A 6,286-nucleotide genomic window follows, 5' to 3' on the forward strand; every position below is an offset into this window, starting at 1 on the left:
ACAAAGTACAATTTTTTGTAACCTTATCAGAAGACACATACTAAAATTGATATTAATACTTACCATCTTCCCAGATTTTCTGTGCTTCTGTCAAAAATGCAATATTTTGTTAATAAAGTAGTATGTTCTTTATTTATCTCTTGAAGTTGCCATTGGACATGCAATATTCATGGGAAAACAAATGAAATTAGACATAAATTAGGTTCAGCCCTGTGGGGGGCTACAATTCATGATAAGGTTGGAGATAGCTAAGCATCTGCTTTCTTCTCCTTGTAGGTTGCCATCATCTTCTTGATTTCAGCTATTGCTTTTCCTGGATTCAGTCCCTTAGGGCAGGTCTTGGTACAATTCATGATGGTGTGACATCGGTACAAAAAGAAAAGGTCTTGTAACTGGGCCAGCCACTCTTCTGTGAAGTCATCCCTAGAGTCAATCATCCAGTGATAGGCCTGCATGAGGACTCTGGGTCCTCCATTCCACCAGTAAGTAGGGCAGCTGGTGCTCCAGCAGGCACAGAGAATGTACTCATAGAGATTGTCCAGTTCCTCTCGATCTTCTAGGGATTGAAGGTATTGTTCCTTGCCCACCTGGGATTCATTCTTTTTCTTCAAGTAAGGCTGAATGGATTTATAATGAGCATAGAAGTTATTCAGATCTGGGACAAGATCTTTCATCACATACATATGGGGAAGAGGGTAGCTTTTAGAGACTTTGCTGAGGTTGTAGTCAATTTTTCTGGCACATGCCAGTGTGTTGACCCCATTGATTTTCATTGCACAGGAACCACAGATGCCTTCTTGGTATGATATTCAGAAGGTCAGCATAGTGTCCATCTCATTTTTAATCTTGATCAAGGCATCTAACACCATTGGGCCACATTTGTTCGTATCGATTTCATAGGTCTGCATTTGGGGCTTGTCTGGGTCCCATCTGTAATAGCAAATTTCTTGAGGTGGGGAGCTACAGCAGCTGCTGTCTGGGCCCCTTGGCAGGCCTGTACCTGGAACCCAGGAAGCAGAGTGACTCCTGGGACAAGACTGCACTTCAAGGAGACTCCAACCACTGTCACCTTATTTTGTTCTTCTAAATGAAAAAAGAGTCAAGGTTTTTAGTGGAAATTAGACCCATGGAAACAAGGGAGTGTTGAGAGGCAGAGCCAATATGGGGGCATAAAAGCAGAAAGTCACCTGAGTTCTCCCTCAAACCCCTCCAAATACCTTCAAAAATGACTCTAAACAAATTCTAGAGCAGCAGAACCTACAAAAAGATAGAGTGAAACAAATTACCAGCCAAAGACAACTTGGAAAGTCAGCAGGAAAGGTCTGTTGCACAAGAGTGAGAGAGGAGCGCAGGCCACACCAGAGCAGACTAGGCCCCAGCAAACCTGGAGCAGGCCTAAAGGCCATGGAATCACTGGCAGCAGTGGAGGTTTATGTTCCTACATGGGAAGATGATAATTGTAACTCATAAGACCTTTCTCATTATTAGGGTGGTTAGAAAGAGTACATATAGACAGGGGGCATAGGTGTGAGTTGAATATTATATCCAAAAAATGAAATTAATGGGTGAGAGAGAAATGTACTGGAAAAAAAGAGAAAGGGAGAGGTAGAAGAGGGTAAATTAACTCACATAAAAGAGGCAAGAAAAAGTTTTTCAAGTGGAGAGGAAGAGGGGGGAGGTAAGCAGGAGTGAATGAACTTTACTCTCATCAGAGATGAGATGGAATAATATACACACTCAATTGGGTATAGAAATCTCTTACCCTACAGGAAAGTAGGAGAGGAAGGGGATAAGAGAAGCGGGGGAGATAGAAGGGAGGGCAGATTGGGGAAGGGGATAATCAGAAGCATAACACTTTTGAGGAGGGACAGGGTGAAAGAGGAGAGAGAATAGAATAAAAGGGGGGAATAGGATGGAGGGAAATACAGTTAGCAATAGTAACTGTGAAAAATGTTGAAGTATATTTCTCTGATGAAGGCCTCATTTCTCAAATGTATAGAGAACTAAGTCAAATTTATGAAAGTAAGAACCATTCCCCAATTGATAAATGATCAAAAGATATGATCAGTTTTCAGATGAAGTAATCAAAGTTATCTATAGCCATATGAAAAAATACTCCAACTCACTATGGACTGGAGAAATGCAAATTAAGACAGTTCTGAGGTACTACCTCAGACCTATTAGATTGACTAATAGAACAGAAAAGGTAAATGACAAATGTTGGAGAGGATGTGGAAAAAATGATACTTTAATGCACTGTTGGTGGAGTTGTGAGCTGATTCAACCATTCTGTAGAGTAATTTGGAACTATGCCCAAAGGGCTGTAAAACCATGCATGCCCTTTGACCTAGCAGTAACACTACTAGGTCTGTATCCCAAAGGAGATTAAAAAAAAAGCAAAAAAGGAAAGGGACCTATATGTACAAAATATTTATAGCAGCTCTTTTCTTGGGTCAAAGAATTAGAAATTGAGGGGATGCCCATCAATTTAATGGCTAAACAGGTCATGGTATGTGATTATGATGGAATACTACTGTACTATAAGAAATGATGAGTAGGGTGCTCTCAGAAAAACGTGGAAAGACTTGCATGGATTGATGCAAAGTGAAATGTACTGTGTACACAATAACAATATTGTAGGATGATCAGGTATGAATGACTTAGCTATTCTCAGCAATACAACGATCCAAGATAATTCTGAAGGACTCATGAAGAAAAATGCTATCCACCCCAGAGAAGGAACTGATGGTGTCTGAATACAGATTGAAACATACTTTTTTTTTTTACTTTAAAAAAGTGGAGGTCCCAGAGGAACTGACAATAAGAGGAAGGGGCCGCACAGGTAAAGTGACCTTCCAGGGCAAGAAGCCTGCTGTGGCATGGTGGAGAAAGTCTGGAAAGGAAGCAGTGGAGAAGAAAGAATAAAAAGAAGATTGTATATGAAAACATGAATCTCTGTTATAAAACCACTGGCCTTAAAATATATGGTAAATTCAACACATTAGTTTTCAAGCTTTTACAAAAAAGAAATGACAGAAATAGACTGATAGGGTTTTCTCTTTCAAATTAGATCAAGGGCTTCAGAATAAGAATAAGGCTTCAGACTAAGAGGGGGAGCAAAGGGACTTTATTTAGCTTGCTTCCATGCTAGTTTTTTAACCTCTGTAGATGCTATTGTGACTTGATTAAAATACGGATTCACTTACTAAATTCATAGTTAAAAAAAAAATTAATCTTTGGGTGGTTTGGAAGGTATGATGTTAAACAAGTAAATTGATTTAGAGTTTTGTTGTTTTTCTTTTTAGCTTAGTCTACCAACAAACAATTCTTTTTCTCCAATTATTTAGGTATCAATTTCTATTAAGATTGTTCTGAGTATTTTGTAGCTGGATTCATATAGTTTCTGTATGTAAATATACTTCCAAATATGTAAGTAGTTGTTGTAAATTGAATTTTTTTATCTTCCTGTTAATATTTGCAATATACAAAATTGCTATTGCTTTGTGTATATTTATCCTGCTACTTTGTTGAAGTGATTTTTAAAATAAATTTTAGTTGCTTATCTAGAAAAAAAAGAAACAAGCGAGTGTCATGTGATTTCATGTAGGCTTATAGAGCCTCCAAATTGCATTCCATCTTCTAGTAATGAAATCTGAAATAAGGATATGTGGCATGCTGACAGAACCTTCAAAACTCCAGGCCAGTGGCAGTGATGAGCAGCATCCAATACTGCAAGAAAATGGCAAGCCATTAATTCAGAAGCGCCTCTCCTCTGAGTATTATTTAATAGAAATGTAGCAGCAGCAGCAACATCAAGACTGCTGTTCAGTGTCTGGCTGAACCTGAACGTGGTGGTGTGTATGAGAAAACTAACGGTATAAAGAACTCAACTGCTGCCATCCATCACCAGCAGATGTTTAGGGAAAAAGATGCCAAGATGTGAGGTCTAGGAACTGGATGCAAGCAAAGGGAGAAGAGGGCTCTAGAGTAAGGCAGATATCGATGCCATCTTTTAATCACCTATGAAAGATGGACACACAGTTCTGATAGCACTGAATGGGGCTGGGTTGCCACTGGGAAACTGAGTGGCATTTTCAATGGTCCCTAGTTGCTCACCACTGCAAAAACTCATTCCTTTGAGGCCAATATTCTCCCAGTGGTGAGATATAGCTGTGAATCATGAAGCACCATGACTCCAAAGGGTGTCCCAAAGGAGAATCATGGGTCTAACAACCATATCACCAATAGTGACACCCACACAAGAAGTGGTATTTAAAAAAAAAACACACACAACAAAAACATCATCCAGAATGCATGCACGTATGTGCACACACACACACACACACACACACACACACTCCTCCCAAGAAGAAGGTGGGTTGACAAATGGCAGGAACAAGGGGTCAGAGATGCTCTAGGACTATAATGGTATAGCTCTAAAAGGAAGCCTCTAGTGCACTGAGCACATCCTGGGTGAAGCAAATGTGGAAGAATAGGAACAAAAATTATACAGGACAGCTATGTGACAAGGACTAGTAGAGAGAGCAGGCAAAAGGATGAAACCATCAATTCACTGAAGGATCAAATAGTAAGAGTGGTAATGATAATGATAATCATGAAAATAATTATAACAATGGCTACCATTTATATAGCACTTTAAGGATTGCTGGGTGGTTTATAATTATTACCTCATTTGATCTTCACAACAACCCTGGGAGCTAAGTGCTATTATTATCCTTATTCTAGAGAAGAGGAAACTGAGGCAAACAAAAGTAAAGTGACTTGCCCAGGGTCCCACAACCAGTAAGTGTCTGAGGTTAAATTTGAAATTTAAATCTTCCTGACCCCAGGCCAGCTCTCTATACACAGTGCTACCAGCTTCTCCTCAAGTATCAAAGCATATTGTGGAAAAAAATCATGACAGAAATGGCAAAGCTACTTTTTAAATGCAAAATGTGGGTGCATACAATTGATCCAGAGATGATGGAATTCATTGTGAAAATATTTTATTATGAATCTCTTTTGAAACAATAAAACATTTAGCCAATTCCTTTTTAAATTTCTTGCTCAGGTAGAATGAAAAATCTTATCTATACAAGCATATGTATCTAACTTTTTATTTCTTTAATGAACAAATATGACACTTTGTTTAGGAAAGGGCTTTTTAAAAATTTATGACCAAGGAAATGCTTAATAAATATGGCCTAACATAGATGTTTCTCCAGGTTGTGACTAACAGCTCTAACAGAAAAGACAGTATATGAGAATGCACCCTCACAATTCTAGTGAATTCTTCTCTAGGTGACTGGCTGTTACCTTTAGGGGAAGGTAAGGAAATGGTCCCCATGCTTACTTGTGTCAGACCACCAGGTGAAGAATTTCTGGAGTTTCATTCTTATTTTTATCAGCTCTGGAGTGGTCAATCTGGAAATCATTACTTGGAAAATACCCCACTTTAAATCTCTATGGACAAAAATGTCACTAAATCATAAAAGAACAGTTCAATAAATATGATAATAGTTAGGTCATATCACAAAACAGATTTTAGCATTCTTTTTTTCCCTCTTTCAAATGAACTATGCCACATAAAATACCTAGCTGGAAAAAAAATAAGCTTAGGGTTTTTTAACTCGGCTTTAGAAAATATACAAGAATATAGACTAAAACTGTAAGGTATTCAAAGAAAGGCCTGTGTCTGACATACTTGAATACTTATACAGATGCACTTTCCATTCATCCTGCAGCTTGAGATCTTCATAACTGAAGATGCCCATGAGGCTGTTTGAACCCATGTAATCTACACAAAATTCAGTTGAACCCAGAGTAATTTGAATTTTGAATCGACACATTTAGTCACTTTTTAAAGAAGTTTTCAGCATTAAAGAAATAATCAGAATAAAACATTTTTATTTTTTGAAGTCAAACTAATAGAAAATTTTAATTCCTGATAGAATAATTTCATCTTTAGTTTCTATTTAATCACCTAACAAACATTTATGAAGTGCTTGCAACATGGTTATAAATACAGTGAATGAAATGATCCTTACTCTCAAGAGCCTACATTCTAACAAGGGAGATAACAAACACTTACATACTGAAGAATATACAGAATTAATATAAAGAGAATAAATACAAGGTTGCTGTAGAAAGGACTGCAGCAGCTGGAGGTGGAGGTGGGAAGAAGTCAGGAAAGGTTTTCTGTATAAAGTAGCACCTGAGCTGCATTTGGAAGAAAGAGAGTGACTGTAGGAGGGAGAGGCAAAGAGGGCACTGTATTTAAAGGAAG

General features: G+C 38.1%; 1 pseudogene; it reads right to left on the bottom strand.

The window, feature by feature from the left end:
* Nucleotides 1-248: 248 nt before the first annotated feature.
* On the bottom strand, nucleotides 249-5,792 carry LOC110203489 (succinate dehydrogenase [ubiquinone] iron-sulfur subunit, mitochondrial pseudogene; annotated as a pseudogene).
* Nucleotides 5,793-6,286: the final 494 nt, after the last annotated feature.

Source organism: Phascolarctos cinereus, unplaced genomic scaffold (genome assembly GCF_003287225.1).
Source record: "Phascolarctos cinereus isolate Bilbo 61053 unplaced genomic scaffold, phaCin_HiC Scaffold_8;HRSCAF=390, whole genome shotgun sequence".
NCBI lineage: Eukaryota > Metazoa > Chordata > Mammalia > Diprotodontia > Phascolarctidae > Phascolarctos > Phascolarctos cinereus.